Genomic DNA, 20,148 nt, shown 5'->3' on the forward strand with positions numbered 1-20,148 from the left:
AATTGTTTTATCATCTCCTGAATTGTATTTGCTTCCCCCTCCCTCAAAAGTATATTTACTCATTTTTAAATCCAAAGTGTCATAATTAGCTTTCACAAAAAAAACTTAGTCTTTTAGGCTTTGGGGTTTTTGTTTTGTTTTAAATTGAAGAAAAAACTGATTACAGAATTGTTATGCTGATACCTTCAAACACCCTTGCTCAGCGTCCTGCCCTGGAAAGCCACATTTCAATTTTTCAGGTCTGTCCTGCCTGTTCAGTTCTCTGGTTGTGAAGAGATGATGATAGTGATAATGCATAAAGATGGGGGCAGAGAGGACCTCTTTCAGACATATTTCTTTCCTCTCCTGTCCTAATATAGAATCCAGGAATTATTAGCTAAGACCAAGAACTCAACTTTTGCCAAATTCCTGAGTTCTATGTCCTCTTCTCCCCGCTGGGGACCCCAGCAGAGGGAGGACGTGAGCGTGTGCTGACTCCGAGGCCCCCAAATGCACCCGGAGGTCCCCTCTCCTGCTAGAGAAGCAGCGCTCCTGGTGAGACGAGAGCCAGAGTTTGGCCTCAAATCTTATCTAAGCCCTTAGTTTTTTTATGGGACTTGGGAATGTTATCGTTTCTTGAACCTCTGTTTCCCCACTTACAAAAGCATGGTTTAAAATAGATTTGTATTGAAAGAGACCACATTTCAAAGCAAATGGTGGAAGATATTTAGCCAATGTTAATTTCCTTTCTCTGATCTAACTATTGATTATGAGTTTCTAACTCCCTCTATAAACCATCCTCCTTTTCAGAATTTTAATCTAGTCTTGACTTCGGCAGCTGTCCCCAAAGAAGTTATGCTTTGTGAAGTCTCAGGACAGAATGCTAATTTTAAAATCTTTGTAGCTGCTAGCAAGTCTGACTTAAGGCACACACAGAAAACAATAAATATTTGATTAGAGGCCTTCCACGAAGATAGGTGTTTGCCTTTATCCCAAAAACCTGTGAATGAGACCTTACTGGGGGAAAAAAAAAGATGCAATGAAGTTAAGCATCTTGAGATGAGATCTTCCCCTATTATCCAGATAAATGTTCTTATAAAAGTAAAACTTGGGGAAGAACATGGACGGAAGAGGAGGAGGTGATGTGACCACAGAGGCAGAGGGTGGAGTGTTGTGGCCACAAATCAAGGGATGCTGACAGTCACCAGAAACCAGAAGAGGCGGAGAATGGATTCTCCTCTAGAGTTCCCAGAGGGAGCGGAACTTCTAGCTGTATTTAGAACTTAATTTAGAACTTCTAGCCTTCAAAGTAGAAGTAAGAGAATAAATTTTGGTTATTTTAAGTCACCAAATTTGTGGTGCCTTGTTACAGTAGCCACGGGAACCTAATACAAGGTGCTGCTATTATTAATAAATACAGATTTTCTTCTTTTCAGTTTTGTTGTAAACCTAAAATTGCTCTAAAAAGTAAAGCCTGAAATATATATGTATATGTATATATGTGTTGTGCATACACATGTATTTTTTTTTTTAAACCATTGCCTTTTTTGCTTTGATACAGAGAAGTTAGAAACATCCCTTCTCTTGACATTTTTCTAACAGCAACCTTTATTAAAACAGTGGCAGTCAAGAGTAGAAGGAAGAGTTTCTCAGGACATTGTAGTCATTCTGCTTGTAATCACCAAAAATGTGGCATGAGTACTGTGGAAAAATGAGAGGAACCACTTTTTAAAAAGCATTTGCCTTTATACTTGTGCATGTCAACACTGATGGTACTGGGGAGCTGAGAACACCACTACTCTTGGCATTGTTACTGCTGGGAGACTTTCAGTCCCTACCCGCAACCACCCCAAATCCAGTCAACAAAGATAACAAAGACACTTGGTGACTCTATCACTCTTCCTGAAGCACTTGCAATGCTGATGATCTTCAACACTTTACTGACAAAAGGGAAATATTGGCTCAGTTCTCTGTTCCTTAAAAGTCCCTGTATCACCATTTGGCATCTCGAGGTTTGACTCACTGAAGATATTGTGTTCTTTTCATGAGTACACAGTGAGCCAAGGTCCTCTCAAGGGTATAGGTGTGTGTTCAGGAAGAAAAGTTTACAAGATTTTTCTTCTTAACTCTAATCATTGAAAATTAGCTTTCTGATGAGAAAACCATTTCCCTTTTTCCTAGGGGTGTAGTACAACTGGAAGATCAGAGCACATCATGAACAAAATATCAAATTGAATGTAAAATTGGATTAAAGGTGATTTAGAACTTTGAGGAGCAGCAGGGAAGCTATGGTACCTGTGATATTATTAAGACTGGAGTTTGGGTGATTATGTTTACATCTCAGTTCAAATGAGGTTAATGGGCTTTCAGATTATCACTGGGGGAGGGCAGACAGAACCAGCATCTTTCATGTGATGAGGCTGAGTTCCTTGGATTGTTTTGCAAATCCTTTAGTAAGTATGTGACCTTTTACTTAAACCAGTACTCCCTTTTCCCCCTGGAATTCATTTCACTTGTTTGGTACATTCTATTGCTCTCTTCCACAAGAGTAAAGAAAGCATTGAATAGAATCGAATTTTGACTGCTCATTTTGACTTTGTGCAGGAAGAAATTATATAGGCATTTCCTGCTTTTAAATGCAAGCCTAATAGGATTTGCTGATTTTTTGCACATGTAGTATTAGAAAAAGAGAGGTGCCTCCAAGATTTGGGGACAAAGAAACTGGAAAGTGAAGTTACCATTTACTAAGATGGGAAGATGCAAAATAGGCTTGAAGAGGCAGGTGTCAAGGGTTAGCTTCTGAACATGTTAAGTTTGAGATGCCTATTACATACTCAAGAGGAGCTATTGATTACACTATGGCATAGATAGACTAGACCAGGCCAGAAACGAGAGCTGGTATCCTAGGTGAGAGAGCTCCTCAATGAAGGACTTAGGGATGCTGGGCTAGAGGTCATGGGTTACTTTATTCTAGAACCCTTTAGTTTTTAACCCAAATGTACTTTGTGAACATTCAAGAGAAGGATTTAAAGTTTACCAAATTTATTTATTAAATTTTACCACACATTTTAGGGAGCTTCCACACTGTTATTCTGTAGAATGCCCTTTGCAGAATACTTTTGAAGACAGCAAATATTAGTTTTATCATAAAACTATCTCTACCTTGCAACAAGATGGCATGCAAAGCAGTAAGAGTTTGGAATGGATATCCTTTAATGAAAGATGGTTTCAGGATGACTCAAGTGCACTCCATTTATTGTGCACTTAATTTCTATTATTATTACATCAGCTCCACCTCAGATCATCAGGCATTAGATCCTGGAGGCTGGAGACCCCTACTATAATCAGTACCTGATTACTTTTGTGCTTCTTTGCATTCTCCCTTGTGAATTACCAGAACCCCATTCTTACCTGGAAAGCAGATTCTTTGGGGCTTGTTATATGAACTGAACCCCAGATCTTGATCAGCTTACCCCTTGGGTGAACTAATAAAGTTAGGTTTCTAAACCTGCAGGTCAAAGGACTCAACCTCATAGAGTCCAGGCTGAAATAGTTCAACTTGCCTTTATCCTTTGCTTTTCTTCAACTCAGTTTATCCTATAGATTCAGACCACCACCTCTCATACTCCTCCTGATCCGTGTTAACCTAGAATCTCTTGTCCTATGCCCATCACAGTTCTCTTCTCTGATGATCCTGTGTTTTCCTATAACATAAACCACATACAGACCAGTAACCAAATCTACGTCTCAGGCTTCCAGCTTTCTCCTTAATCCTAGGATGGCATTTTTGCATTGGCAGGCAAGTTTTTTACCACTAGCACCGCCTGGAAGTACCTAGGATGGTATTTCTGACTGCTATCAGCATCTCTATTGTGGTATTCTAGAAGCATCTCCAACTCAGTGTTTCTCCAACTGAGATCAACCTTCCCCTCATCTAAAACCTGGTAGACCACAAAAGGGAGTTTCTAGTGGCACTTCTTATGATTTGAGTCTTTTCCTTTCATTTGCTTGTTTGCTTCCTGAGAGCTCACCCATTCCCAAGGCACATGAAAAATTCAGAAGGTGAGACCAGAAGACCATTTGACCACCACCCTCTAAAGCATTATTCTGGGACTTCTGGTGGTCCAGTGGTTAAGACTCCACGGTTTCAATGCAGTGGCTATTGGTTCGATCCTTGGTCTGGGAACTAAGATCCCACAAGCTGTGTGGTGTGATCAGAAAAAAAATGCGTTCTTCCTCGCCAGTCCCTTGCCAGTATCTCAAACCAGATCGTACATTTTGACTCTCTCCTCAGGGTGAGTTCCTTCTTTTAAAAGGGCAACACCCAGCAAGTAAATCACTTATAAATCTTGGCATGAAGCCAGGTAATCATCCAATTTCTCCATGGAGTCATTGTCTGTCTGAAGAGGCTCATCAAACGCCCATAACCCATGACATTAGCACCCTATGGCCCAGGAAGCTCATAAAACTCCCATAGCTCATGACATCAGTGCCCTATGTCTCGCCTACCCCAACGCCACCTTCACTGTGCCCCTGAGCGGGGGGGGGGGGGGACTCAGAGCCCAAGTCCTTCTTTTGCTCCAGGAATATACAATTCTGATTATCTTAACACTTGTTATGTTATATTCTAATTATCAGAAACAGAAGGAAACCAATATTTACTAATAACTAGTATGACCCAAATTTGTAGTAGATGATTTACATTCATGACACTATTTAATATTCATGTCCACCCTTTGCTGCTGCTGATGCTAAGTCACTTTAGTCCTGTCCGACTCTGTGCGACCCCCTAGACGGCAGCCCACCAGGCTCCGCCGTCCCTGGGATTCTCCAGGCAAGAACACTGGAGTAGATTGCCATTGCCTTCTCCAATGCATGAAAGTGAAAAGTGAAAGTGAAGTCGCTCAGTAGTGTCCGACTCTTTGTGATCCCATGGACTGCAGCCTACCAGGCTCCTCCATCCACGGGATTTTCCAGGCAAGAGTACTGGAGTGGGTTGCCATTGCCTTCTCCGATCCACCCTTTGAGAAGGGAATAATTATCTGTAACTTACACATAAGGAAATAACTCAGAGAAGTGACATGTCTATCACAAGATCTCATGGCTAACGAGGGCCTCCCCCTCTCCTGCCCCCATCTACTATGAGCTCCTCCTCGGTAGTGACCATCTGTAATTCTTCATCTCAGTGTCTCCACTGCATCTGTCACACTCTAGTAGGGGCTCAAAGAATATTTTTCCAAAGGAAGGAGAAAGAGAAAGGAATGGCCCTAGATTTCACCTTACACTTAGTAAGCATCTAATAAACGTTTATGAATGAATACCAAGTTAGAGAGAAGCCCTCCAAGCTTTCCCCTGAGGCAGTCAAGTGATCTGATTGGCAGGACTCAATTTATCAGCCTCCCCCAGGCAAGCTTGTGAAACAGAGCAAGAATGATGGGGCTGGAGCTAATGTAATTTCAGATGAATCCATTAGAGTCCCTGTACTGCTAGAAACTGGGACACAGAATTAAAGAGCTCTTTGTAATTTACACTCAAACACAAGTGGGATGTGGAAAGTGGAACCTTTGCTTTATATTCTGATGCCTTTTCCTATGGCCTTGGAAGCAGTTATCAAATGAAGAGAGTTTCAATAAGGGTAGAACGCTGAGCTGATTTAGGAATGATCCTACCCAAGCCTGAGAGCTGGATGAGCTGACTTACTGAGCTGTCTTCCAGTCTTTCAATTTTATGACTCTATTATTTGGGTAACAGGAGGCAGGAGAGAGGAGAAAGCCAGACTGGGGGAGCACCTGTCTGATGAGAAGCTGTCAGGTCCGAGGGAGCGGAGAGAGAGGCTGAAATAGTGGAGTCTATTTCACTGTGGCCCTTCACCTTGTCCCAAGATGACATAATAGACAAACCAGTGGTTACGAATGTGTCAATGTTTCCATAGCCTCTGTATGAAAGAGGGGTCAGCTGGAAAACTATGAACTCTGTGTTCATAGCGTTCTGCTTATTTATCATTTACAAAAAGATAAACAGGATAGTCCAGGGATTTCTTCTTGGAGAAGAAATGGAGAGAGAGTGAGAGGGCATTTATCTCATCTCTAGGAAGAAATCAGGCAGAACAAGAAGTTAAAGACTGCCAGGCAATTCTCCATCTCTCCAAACCTCAGGGGTTTTAGGACCATAGGGTTTTAGAGCCAGAAGAGATCTTCCAGGCAGCTGATTATTCTGTGGAGGAGGGAGCTGGGGGCTACCAGGTGGAAGCCGGCATCAGTGAGAGGTCACAGGTCACACTCAGGCCACCTGGGGCTGGTCTGGTCCTGCCCTGCCCCTCAGGCAGGAGAGCCTGCCTATTAGGTAGTTCTCAGTTCATCCTGTCCTGTCTCAGTTCTATGCGCATCTCAGATTCAGTGCCCTCCACAAAATAAGCATAGTGATGCCTACTCTTTACAGACTTGTTTTAACTTATCCAGTGAGATAATACATGTGGAATGAAAATGTTTTGCAAACTTTAAGAATCAAATGAGATAGCAGATGTCAGATGAGAATGTTTTGCAAATGGTAACCCCTCAGTTCAGTTCAGTCGCTCAGTCGTGTCCCACTCTTTGTGACCCCATGAACCACAGCACACAAGGCCTCCCTGTCCATCACTAACTCCCTAAGTCCACCCAAACCCATAACCATCGAGTCATCGATGCCATCCAGCCATCTCATCCTCTGTCATCCCCTTCTCCTCCTGCCCCTAATCCTTCCCAGCATTAGGGTCTTTTCCAATGAGTCAGCTCTTCGTATCAGGTGACCAAAGTATTGGAGTTTCAGCTTCAACATCAGTCCTTCCAATGAACACCCAGGACTGATCTCCTTTAGGATGGACTGGTTGGATCTCCTTGCAGTCCAAGGGACTCAAGAGTCTTCTCCAACACCACAGTTCAAAAGCATCAATTCTTCGGTACTCAGCTTTCTTCACCGTCCAACTCTCACATCCATACATGACCACTGGAAAAACCATAGCTTTGACTAGACAGACCTTTGTTGGCAAAGTAATGTCTCTGCTTTTAAATATGCGATCTAGGTTGGCCATAACCTTCCTTCCAAGTAGTAAGTGTCTTTTAATTTCATGGCTGCAGTCACCATCAGCAGTGATTTTGGAGCCCAAAAAAATAAAGTCTAACACTGTTTCCACTGTTTCCCCATCTATTTGCTATGAAGTGATGGGACCAGATGCCATGATCTTAGTTTTCTCAATGTTGAGCTTTAAGCCAATTTTTTCACTCTCCTCTTTCACTTTCAAGAGGCTCTTTAGTTCTTCTTCTCTTTCTGCCATAAGGGTGTAGTCATCTGCATATCTGAGGTTATTGATATTTCTCCCAGCAATCTTGATTCCAGCTTGTGCTTCCTCCAGCCCAGCGTTTCTCATGATGTACTCTGCATATAAGTTAAATAAACAGGGTGACAATATACAGCCTTGATGTACTCCTTTTCGTATTTGGAACCAGTCTGTTATATGGTAACCCCTGGATGGTACTGTTAATCTCAGTGGAAATATAAGCATCATTAAAATGTTGACATTAAAAAGTATCTACCCCATTATACAGCATCAGTGTAAATAATAGTAACAGATTTCCAGTCTTTGTACATGACTTTTCAATTGACATCCTTTTTAACCTTCTAATAACAATTCCTCTAACTTTTTTAAAAGTTCTTTCATCTCATTAGACAAAGTAATATATGCTCATTATAGACCATTTTAAAATACCAAAAGACTTAAAGAAAAAAATGTTACCCCTAGTCCCAAAACCCAAAGATAGTCACTATTAATCTTTTGATATATTTTCTTCCAGTTTTTCACCATGCATATTTTAGTTATCATCATACTGATCTGAATATTTTCTTCCCCAATTTTTTCATTTAACATTATAAGTTAGATATTTTTCCATGTTACTAAAAATCATTTACATGTTTTAATGGTTGTATAATATTTTATCCTATGAATATAAAATAGTCTATTTAATCATTCCTTCTTATGAACTATTAGGTTGTTTCCTTTGGAAAAATACAGAATGCCACAATTAACTATATGAATAAATCTTTTATGGATCTCAATCTATAAAAAGTATCTTAGGATAGTTTAGTAGAAATAGGAATCTTGAGAACAGGAATCTTTAAAGTTTTAATACATTTGTTGAATTTCTTTCAAGAAGATTTTATCAACTTACTTCTGCCCATCAGTAATAAATTACCACAAGTTGGGTGGCTTAAAATAACAGAAATTTAGTCTCTCACAGTTCTGGGAGGCAGAGTCAGAAATCAAGGTTTTGGCAGCACCATCTTTCCTCTGGAGATCCCAAGGAAGCACATTGCTTTACCTCTCCTAGTTTCTGGTGGGTACCAGCAATTCTTGATGTTCCTTGGTTTATGGCAGCATAATTCCAGTCTCAGTCTCCATCATGACATGGCCTTCTTCCCTGTGTATCTCTGTGTCTCCAAATCTCTGTCTCCTGGTAAGGACACCAGTCTTTGGATATAGGACCACTTTAATTCAATGCAGCTTCCTCTTAACATGATTGCATCTGCAAAGACCCTGATTCCGATCACAGGTTCTTGGCTATCAGGACCTCAACACGTCTTTTGATTTTAGGAGGATTTTTGTTTGCTCGTATTTTTTTGGCTGCATTGGGTCTTCCTTGCTGTCCTTGTGCAGGGGGCTGCTCGGGCTTCTCCTCGTGGCAGCTTCTCTTGTTGGAGCACGGGCTCTAGGGTGCCTGGGCTTCTAAGTAGTTGCAGCACATGGGCTCAGTAGTTGTAGAACACAGGTTTAGTTGCCCCACAGCATCTGGAATCTTCCTGGACCAGAGATTGAACTCATTTCCTCTATATTGGCAGGCAGATCCCCAATCACTAGACACCAGGGAGGTCCTTAGTAGATCTTTTGAGAGGACACAATTCAATCTACAGCAACTGTATATGAGAGTTCCCCATTTCCTCCTGTGGTCCCCAGCAATATCACTTCACATTTTAATTGTATTATGTACAGCCTCAAAGAGCCAACTCATTGGAAAAGACCCTGATGCTGAGAAAGATCAAAGGCAGGAGAAGGGGGCAAAAGAGGCTGAGATGGTTGGATGGCATCACCAACTCAGTGAACATGAGTTTGAGCAAATTCCGGGAGATGGTGAAGGACAGGGAAGCCTGGCGTGCTGCAGTCCATGGGGTCACAAAGAGGTGGACATGACTTAGCAACTGAACAATAGTGACAACAGCCTCAAAGCAGAAATAGATTTCCATAAAGATCTTCACCAGTGTTGAGCATGGTAGAGTGATTACTTTTCAGGGGTTTTTTAGGCTCTTCGTTTTTACATAACCAAGCTTGATATTTATTTATGTAAATTTGGGGAGCAGTGCAGATCTGCTTTGGATGTCAAGTTTAGCCATCTCTGCTGTGGGCCCAGGCCTCCCCTCCCCCCCAGAATCTCAGGAAGGGAGCTTTTGTCAGGAACTGTCCTGAAGAGGGGGAAGCTTATGAGCTTGGGATTAGACAAACCTGTGTTCAAATCCCAGCTCTGACGCTTAGCCCTGTATTACCTTGAGCATGTACTTTATCTCTCTACTTTCTCTTCTGTTAAACAAAGATAGAAGACGTGGAAGGGTCAAGCACTAAGCCCAGTACATGGGAACTACTCAGTGCATGTTATCTACGGTTATTCATGTTGACTATGGCTGTTGTCATTGATACTATTATCACCCTGCTGTTGATCCTTCTCAGTTTTTATGTAATAGTGTCCTGTGTATCCGTCTGGGCACTATTCCTGGAGCTTGAGTATTTTTGGTCTGACTCTGACTCTCCGCTACCCAATCATTTATTGTCTGGATTCCTAAAATGCTCCTGCATTGCCTGGATTCTACTCCAGTGTCCTTAGGCCCTTGCTTTCCACCACCAGATCATCCTGTTGTGTCAGAGGACAGCTTCTAGTCCAGAAAGTTTGATTTCCCCCTGGTGCCCCATCATATTTCAGCCCTTTAGACCTGACCTGACATCCAGAACTTGCTCTGTATATGAGTCCTCTTGCCCAGTCTAACATCAGATATGGCATGGCATCTCCCTTTAGCCAGCCTTCTCTTCTATCCGTATGGTATATTGTGACTTTTCAACACGTGATGACCTGGTCTGGACCACCACAGGCCCAGCTCCCTTCTCTGAGCCCATCCAACCTCTTCTGTTCAAAGTCCTGATTTCAAAAATTAACCTTATTAGAATTATCCACATTTTCTACTTCAAAAGGATTAATTACCCTATACAATGATTCTTAGAATAAAAACCATATGACATTTCCCCCAAATTTATTAGCTTTCTGTTCCTCAAGTATTTTATATTCAACAGGATCAATCATGGGGAATGGAATGGGAAGAAAGGGGACAGTCGATGCTAAAGTGGTCTGGGGCCACATGATAATGCACACATTTTCTCCCACTTCTAATTGGGTGGCAAATTACTTATCCCACTTAATAAGGTAAGGGAATTATAAAACCCATCTATACCTATTTTATCTTGTCTATTTATGTTACTTTGGGGCACCTGCTTATAGTAACCACAGTCAAATCCATTAAAGATGACTTTTATCTCTTAATGTCAGAGCCATCTGTTTGATCTCCCTTGGATTTTCATGGTGTCATTAACAGCTAGGCTATGCCCTTCAAGATAGAACAATGGGTCCTCCATGACCTGGAATTGCATAGTAAAATACCACACTTTAAATGATGTTGCATACAAGCAAGACTTAGTCCTATGAGTCAGAAATAGCCTCTTTGCCCTACGGCAATATGAAAGAAGTTCTCCGAAATATTACAGAACATCTTCAAGCTGGCAGACACAAGTACTTCTTTGTCTTCTCTGGTGTCTCATAGGAATCAAATCTCTTAATTCAAGAAAACAGAGAGGGATTTCCCTGGCAGTCAGTAGTTAAGACTTCATGCTTCTAATACAAGGGGCTCAGGTTCAGTCCCTGGTCAGGGAACTAAAATCCTGCACACTCTGCAGTGTGGCCAAAAAAAAAAAGAGTGTCAATAAATGGTAAAAATGCCAGCACTTTGGTTCTGATCAAGGCAAATCTCTAGAGGCAAGAGGAAAGATCTACACTGGGTCTCATTCCGTTTCTCTAGTTGTACTGCTCATTTCCATGATTTGCAACTCATAACTGTCTATGTTATATTACGTGCCTACATATCAACCCACTCCAATGTTCTTGCTTAGGAAATGCCATGGACAGAGGAGCCTGGCAGGCTACAGTCCATGGGATCTCAAGAGTCGGACACGACTTAGCTACAAAGCAGCAACATATATTGGCCTACATACATGTGTATGCCTATTGAAAACCTCCAGTGTGACATTCCTCTACTCAGATTCACAAACTGGCAATGGTGCTGTTCAAGGATCTGACCTTCCATTTTATCAGGTAGAGTGGTGACACAACTCTAGGAATGAGAGAACCTTTGCTCTGGGCCCTTGGAGTCACTCAGCCTCTTTAATTATGGGAGAGCCTTGGGACCTTCTTGGGGGTAGCAACCACTGTCTAAGGGGCTGCATCCAACATGGTGCTGAGTTCAAGCTCAGGTTAAGAAAGTGACTCCAGGGTGGAATTCTAGAAAACTGGGAGCTTGACTCTCATCATGATTGCTGCTTAATTCTTAAAGAATAGCACCTCATGGGAAATCAGATGCCATGGAATCTCACATGACTGAAAAAACCATGAACAGATGAAGGAATGTAAGGCAGTGAAGAATGAAGTTAGAATCACTTTAGATCTGATTGAGGTTAACAGTTAGGATTTGATCATTTAAAGAATATTTACTTTTATTGCCCTAAAGAAAATGGATTTGGGCTAAAGTACAAGCAATCATCAAAAAAAGCAAGAGATCATCGAAAAAGCAAGAGAGATCCAGAAAAACATCTATTTCTGCTTTACTGACTATGCCAAAGCCTTTGGCCATGTAGATCACAATAAACTGTGGAAAATTCTGAAAGAGATGGGAATGCCAGACCATCTGACCTGTCTCTTGAGAAACCTATATGCAGGTCAGGAAGCAACAGTTAGAACTGGACATGGAACAACAGACTGGTTCCAAATAGGAAAAGGAGTATATCAAGGCTGTATATTGTCACCCTGCTTATTTAACTTATATGCAGAGTACATCATGAGAAATGCTGGGCTGGAAGAAACACAAGCTGGAATCAAGATTGCCGGGAGAAATATCAATAACCTCAGATACGCAGATGACACCACCCTTATGACAGAGAGTGAAGAAGAACTAAAGAGCCTCTTGATGAAAGTGAAAGAGGAGAGTGAAAAAGTTGGCTTAAAGCTCAACGTTCAGAAAACTAAGATCATGGCATCTGGTCCCATCACTTCATGGGAAATAGATGGGGAAACAGTGAAAACAGTGTCAGACTTTATTTTTTGGGGCTCCAAAATCACTGCAGATGGTGATTGCAGCCATGAAATTAAAAGACGCTTACTCCTTGGAAGGAAGGTTATGACCAACCTAGATAGCATATTTAAAAGCAGAGACATTACTTTGCCAACAAAGGTCCATCTAGTCAAAGCTGTGGTTTTTCCAGTGGTCATGTATGGATGTGAGAGTTGGACAGTGAAGAAAGCTGAGCACTGAAGAATTGATGCTTTTGAACTGTGGTGTTGGAGAAGACTCTTGAGAGCCCTCTGGACTGCAAGAAGATCCAACCAGTCCATCCTAAAGGAGATCAGTCCTGGGTGTTCATTGGAAGGACTGATGTTGAAGCTGAAACTCCAATACTTTGGCCACCTGATGCGAAGAGTTGACTCATTGGAAAAGACCCTAATGCTGGGAAGGATTGGGGGCAGGAGGAGAGGGGGACGACAGAGGATGAGATGGTTGGATGGCATCACCGACTCGATGGACATGGGTTTGGGTAAACTCCGGGAGTTGGTGATGGACAGGGAGGCCTGGTGTGCTGTGATTCATGGGGTCGCAAAGAGTCCAACACGACTGAGAGACTGAACTGAACAAGCAATCAAGAGAAGTCTTATTCACAGTACCTACCATGCTGCTTGACATGAATGAATTAATTTCTCCAATCAGGGAAGGACAGGAGAGATTGATAATAAAGTGAAAGATGCTGAGCTCTTTACTCTCTTCAAAGAAGGAGGACATTGGAGCTGAGCTCCATGGCCAAGTCCAGCTATGATTCAATTTTAGAGAAAGCCTGAGGCTAGGACTTAGGTCTCTGATTCAGGGTTGCAGACCTTACAACAAAGGAAATTTCATTCCCTCCCTGACGTGCTAACGGCCTCATAAGTCAGCTACCCTTCACGCCACTCTCTTGGGGCTGTCTGGACTGGACCCCAGGCATCTCACTGGCGTCTTGGCTCCATCAAATGCTGGAATGTCGCACTTCTCAACACCAGGGGACAACTTTCTGTCATTTTCTGGAAAGTGGAAAACACTATTTTCTCATGCTTCTGGGTCTCTCAGCAAGGGTGACTAAATGAAACATGAATTTTACTCTGCTTCTGAATAAGTAAAAGCTTACTAGCCTACAATTCCTAACTAAATTTTTTTTTGGCATCATATTCACCCTCCTGGGAATCAAGGCCTATTTTATTCTCCCCTTTCCTTGAAACCCATATCCATTCCTTCATTCTTGAGGATGTTCCTTATGTCAGAGAGCTATTGTCAGGGTTTATCTTTATCGTCATATTGTTCAGTAAGTATTGTGCATTGACTTACCTACCCTGTGTGTGAGACTTTGAAAACTGTGCGGCCTGTCATAACATTTAGCCCTTACTCATTCATTTGGTCTTTTAGCCAACATTTCTTCAGCTCCCCCTCATGGTTCTACGGATTACAGACTCAGTGCTACAGATACACAACTGACACCCTCAAAAAGGTCAGATTCGTACAGAGAGGGTGAGGATAGGAAGGTTTAAAATAAATCAGAAACATTAACTACCAGATATGCAATATAATTTCAGGAGTCTCAAAAACCATATGAGAGCCTTAATTAAAGCCCCCAAATTCCTATATGTTCTCAAAAATACTTAATTAGGAAAATAAAGAAAATTCCCTATAGGCATTCAGAAGGAAAAAAAGAAAAGATTGCCCAAAGAGAAACAACAATCAGACTCCACAGTAACAGAAGGTAATAGTGCCTCATTCATAGAGGTTTTTATTTTTTCATCTCGCTCAATATAATGTTTTGTTTAGAATATTCAAAATAAAATGTGTGACAGGAAAAGCCTATAACCCAAGAATTCTAAATGAAGTCAAAAAAAAAAAAAGGATTGCCAGATTTAGCAAGTAAAAGCACAGGACACTCAAATAAGATTCGCATTTCAGATCAGCAGTATGTTCTTAGTATAAGTGTTTGGGGACACATTCATACTAACATATGTTTATCGTTTACCTGAAATTCAAATTTAACTGGGTGTGCTGTATTTTATCTGTCAACCCCAACGTAAAAAATCCTTTATGCTTCAGACATTTCAGACATTAATGAGCTAGAAGATTTAGTACACTATGTTTTCTAAAACGATTACTTGAGATATTCACAGAATTTTAAACTTTGAATAAGAAAGTCATGATTTAAGGGGGCTAAGGACTATACATAGAATAGATAACTGATGAGAACATACCGGATAGCACAGGGAACTTTACTGAATGCACTGTGATGGTCTGAATGGGAAGGAAGTCCAAAGGGGAGGGGATCTATGTATATATTTGGCTGATTCACTTTGCTGTACAGGAGAAACAACATTGTAAAGCAACTATATTTCTATGAAAATTAATTTTTAAAAAAGGGACTAAGGACTAGCAGTGAGCACCAGTTGTTAAAAATTTAAAAATTGGGCACAAATATGGTTGAGATTCTAGGAGAAGCTGCATATTCTTAAAAAGTAATGATTTAAAACAAATACAGTACTAGTCATTTGAAGTCTATAATGTTAGCATTACCAAGAACATGGATTGAGTCAATGGCCAGGAACAAATTCTAAGCATGTTAAGAGCACAGTTCACACAGGGTAGCAAGGTTAGAAAGACAAATGGCAGCATGCCTCTTGATTTTACAGATGCTGCTGCTTGCATGATGTCATTCAAACGTGATCTCATTCGGGTCTCACATGAACTCTGGGAGAGTCTACAGAATTAATAAGGTTGGCGAGCCATGTTTCTCATCTGTACCACTGGGAAAAACACGGCTGAGGGAGCTTTCACAGCTCACCCCATACTTAGCCACTAGCGAGTAACAGGAGCTCATCTCGAATTTCAGAGGGTGATTCCAGACTAAAGTGAGGTGTTCGGTTGGGTTAGTCCAACTCTCAAATCCAGTTTATAAACCACTCCCACTCTATAAATATTTATTCATATTTTTCTGTCAATTCAGCTGTTTATTGATTGAGCGTTGTGTGCTCAGTCATATTCTCTGAGGTGTGTAGGGATGGTCTGAGACGTGATCTTTGTTTTCTAGGTTTAAAACCTCCTTAGAGAGGAAACCAACATACATGGGACAGCCTCCAGGAGAGGACTAAGTTTCCAAATCAGAGTATTATGAAATAGTACTAACAATGCTTTTAATTTTTAAAATCTGTATATTTTTAGTTATGCTTAAGTAAAAAAGTCTGGAATGTTGTAATACTGGGAAGCTTTATTTTCTTCCCTGTAGTTTTCTATATTTCCAAGTTTTCTACAGTGAATAGAAAATACTGTAGACATCAAGAAAAGGCATCTAGTTGAGTTCAAATTAGATATTTTACAAAAGAACAGAACTTGGAAATCTAGTCTCCTAAAAAAGTTGTAATTCTAGACCTATATCATCTGATATTGGCTGTTGAATACCTGAAATTCGCTTAGTCCAAGTTCCCATATGGCGTGAATATAAATTACACTTCATATTTTGAAGACAGTACAAACAACAAAAAATGATGTCTCGATAATTTTTATATTGATTACATGTTGAAATGATAGTATTGAACATTTTGGATATATTGAGTTAAGCTAAATACAGTATTGGGTCAAATAAAATTAATTTCACTTGTTTCTTTTACTTTTTAAAACACAGTCACTATAAACATTTTTAAATGAGTGGCTTGCATTTGCTGCTCAGAGTGTGTTTCCATTAGGCAGACAGTACTGCTCTAGACGGATAGAACACCTACATGCAGGCTACATGGGAATCAGATTTTCTAGATAATGTCATCAGGGTACCTACACAGCCCAGGGAATTTGTAACTGGACACATTACCAAAAAAAATGTGAGTTAATTTTATTTAAAATTAAGGAGAAATCTCAGTAAAAAGAATCAGTGCGTCCTCAGATCAGGAATCACTGAGTAGGGTACTTTGAGTTTGTGTTTTGTTTTTAAATCTTCCTCTACACAGTGTATTCTTTCCCAGTAAGTTTTGAACTTTTAAAACTACAAAGCAGAGTGTAATTTCTACAGTTTGTGAAACAGATTCTGCCTACAATTTGCAGGGAATTCAGAGGCAGGTGACAGATGGGTATTCAGGAGAAGTTCGTGGAGAAAGGGGTACACACGTGGAGTCTGGAAGGAGGGTGAGTTTTACACAAGCAGATGGGAGGACAAGGCTCTCAGATCATCCTGCTAGTGTCCCAGCAGGGGGACACACCCTGAGCACTAAGGCCTGGGGCTGAGAACAGAAACATACTGCTCGCACAGGCCTCGATTTCCTCACCTGGAAGGTAAGGATAATAATGCCCACCTCAGTGTGGTGGTTCAGGAGGAAACGTGAGACTCTCTATAAGGCGCTCAGCACAACACAGCACTCAGTTGAGTGGTCATTATCACTACTCTGATTATTACTAACAGAAACTATTGCGGTGCTGGTTGGAGGGTAGACCAGACTATAAAAAGATTTGAAACCCATGCAGAGGAGTTACAGAAAGTGAAGTGTGCAGGGTGGACTAGAGAGGCAAGAACTGGACTCCAAGAAGTCAGTTGTGAGGCTGATGTGATGTAGGTGAGAAATGATGTGTTTCATTTCCTGGAGCTGCTGTAACAAGTTACCATAATCTGTGTGGCTAAGAAGGTCAGTAAGGCACTGCCTCACAGTTCTGGAAGCTGAAATCAAGGTGTCAGCAGGGCCAGACTCTAGAGGCTTTAGGGGAGGATGGTTCCTGGCCTCTTTCAGCCACTGGTACCTCCAGCCTGCTTTGGCTTGTGGCTACATCATTTCAAATGTCAAGGCCAACACCTTCAACTCTCCCTCTGTTGTCTTCACATTATCTCCTCTTTTCTGTGCATGCGTGCATGCTAAGGTGCTTCAGTCATGTCCAACTCTTTGCGAGTCCATGGACTCTAGCCCCCCAGACTCCTCTGTCCATGGGATGCTCCAGGCAAGAATACTAGAGTAGGTTGCCATGCCCTCCTCCAGGGGAGCTTCCCAACCCAAGGATCAAACCCTCATCTCTTACGTCTCCTGCATTGGCAGGCGGGTTCTTTACCACTAGCGTCACCTGGAAAGCCTCTCCTTTCTGTGTCATCTCTCAGATCTCTGTCTGCCTCCCTTTCACAGGGATGTGTGTGATTGCATTGAGTGCCCACCTAGATAATCCAACACCATCTCCCCATTGCAAGGGCCTTGCCTGGATCACATCCTTTGCCATTTAAGGTAGTATTCACAGGTCTGTCTTTTAAAGTCAGCTACCTATCACAGGCAGGGAGTACTCAACTATAGCTATTTGCCAAGGATAATAATGCTCACCTCAGTGTGGTTGTTGTAGGATGAAATGTAACACTCTCTATAAAATGCTCAGCACGACAAAGCACTCAGTTGAGTGGTCATTATCACTACTATGATTATTACTAATGGAAACTAAAGTTGTGCTGGTTGGAGAGAGGACTAGACTATAGAAAGTTTTGAAACCCGTGCAAAGGAGTTAAGGAAAATTTAGTGTGAGGGTAGACTAGAGAGGCAAGAACTGGACTCCAAGAAGTCAGTTTGTGAGGCTGATGTGGCTTTACTGGTATGGATTTGGCTTTAGTTTTACAACTTAGCAGAATGTAAGTGTGTGACAGAAAAGGAGAGAGAGAGACTATGAGAAACTTTTTACAGGCAAAATGGATGGGCCTGTTTATGAAAGTTGAAGTTCAGTGGACACCGTGTAAAGGGAGACATCACCAACAGTAGGAAAGACACGCGGGCTTATTTTCCAGGTGATCCAAGGTTGAGGCTATTCTCCAGTGTGTTCTGCATCCCAGGCCCTGATGCCACTGGACTAGCACGGGTCCCTGCCTGGGAGACATTAATGAATTCCCTTGTCAGGCTTTAGACCTGGTGAGGGTCCTAGAGGGAGGCAGCCAGCAGCTGCAGTGTGTCAGAACAGACTGTTTACCAAACTGCTGCAAACATCTCTAAACCCAGGGGACTGCTGTAAATTAGGAGAAAACAGGTTCTTTCAAGACAGTTACTGCCCTCGCCAGAAATTACTAATAGAGGGTTGCGCTTCAATACCTCCGTGAGCCCAATCAGGAGGTCGATGGGTCCTGATTATCATGTGAGGCCTATTCAGCTGCAAACATGTAAAAATAATGCACTCTAGAGAATCTAGACCTGCAAGAATGGTTGTTGTACCCCATTGCCCTGGTTTAACAAGAAACGAAGGCAATATGCATCTGTGTTTCCTGTTGGGCAGGAAGACTGGAAAGGTGATTGTTTCTTAATGACCTTTTCCCAATATTTATTAGACATCAGTATAGGGTTCAGTGATCTAGCAAATCAACTTCTAATATTTTCAGTGAGAAAATAATATGAATGCTCATTAAAAGTGCACGATTTGACCCAAAGGCCAGAAAACTGAGAACTAAGGTCAGCAGAGGAATTTAGGCTCCCATTCTTTGCATAGATGAGTAAACATGATGAGGACCCTATGCTTAATCAGAAACTTCTCTGGTGAGCATCATGGAAAAAGAATAGTGTAAGTGCAGGTTATACTTACTGCAAAAGTGGAACTTGTCTGCTATAAACATAAGGCTGGTAATAACAAGTTGTGGTGAGGCTGTGCCTCATTCCCCTCACCCCTGCACCCACATGATCAATGTGAATTTGTTTATTTTTGCTCTTATGCCACCGTAGAAGAAAGCTCAAAATTCAGTGGACTCACCACCAAAGAGCAACCAAGTCCTGTTGTGTACAACACCCACTGAAATGTCACACAGCTTCAGAAAAACAACTCCTTTCCTTCCAGGAGTTAACAATTTAACAATCCTCAATTTCTCATTGCCTTGGCAAAAATTATTTCCATTTCATTACATTCATTTTTTACAGATGCTTACATTTGATTTCTCAAGAGACTAGGAATGAAAGACTTCAGAAAATGCTTCGACCTATATTTTCTGAATCCCTATCTTTAGCAAATCCCAGACTTCCCCCTTTACAGCCAAACACTTCGTTAGTTTTGCTTTTCTCTTCTTAAGAAATGTGTAATAAATCCCAGGAATAAATCCCGGGACTAATACTTAGCCAAACATTTTCATGAAATGCCATCAGATTAGTCCACTTGCCTGGGCAAACAGCAACTCTACCTGCCTGCCTTTAGACACCCTGAAACTGGCCTTCACTCTAAGTATCTCCACCATCTACTCCAAATAAAGCTCGTCCTGACTAACAGAAACCTGTCAATGGACAGAAGTTGTTGTTCAGTTGCTCTGTTGTGTCCAACTCTTTGCGACCCCATGGACTGCAGCACACCAGGTTTTCCTGCCCTTCACCATCTCCCGGAGCTTGCTCAAACTCATGTCCATTGAGCTGGTGATGCCATCCAACCATCTCATCCTCTGTCGTCCCCTTCTCCTCCTGCCCCTAATCCTTCCCAGCATTAGGGTCTTTTCCAATGAGTCAGCTCTTCACATCAGGTGGCCGAAGTATTGGAGCTTCAGCTCCAGCATCAGTCCTTCCAATGAATATTCAGGGTTGATTTCCTTTAGAATGGACTGGTTGGATCTCCTTGCAGTCCAAGGGACTCTCAAGAGTCTTCTCCAACACCACAGTTCAAAAGAATCAATTTTTTGGCACTCAACCGTCTTTATGGTCCAACTCTCACATCCATATATGACTACTGGAAAAACCACAGCTTTGACTAGACAGACCTTTGTCGGCAAAGTACTGTCTGCTTTTTAATAATTCTAACCTAGAT

General features: G+C 41.6%; 1 long non-coding RNA gene across 1 annotated transcript in view; it reads left to right on the forward strand.

Moving 5' to 3' along the window:
* Positions 1-17,403, forward strand: part of LOC145516721 (uncharacterized) — a 256,327-nt gene extending 238,924 nt beyond the window's left edge. Inside the window, exon 7 of the long non-coding RNA XR_014061697.1 lies at positions 16,468-17,403. This is a non-coding gene — a long non-coding RNA (uncharacterized LOC145516721). The remainder of the gene's footprint in view (positions 1-16,467) is intronic.
* The last annotated feature ends 2,745 nt before the right edge of the window (positions 17,404-20,148 follow it).

Source organism: Giraffa tippelskirchi, chromosome 8 (assembly GCF_054371585.1).
Source record: "Giraffa tippelskirchi isolate mGirTip1 chromosome 8, T2T-mGirTip1v1.2.pri, whole genome shotgun sequence".
Taxonomy (NCBI): Eukaryota; Metazoa; Chordata; class Mammalia; order Artiodactyla; family Giraffidae; genus Giraffa; species Giraffa tippelskirchi.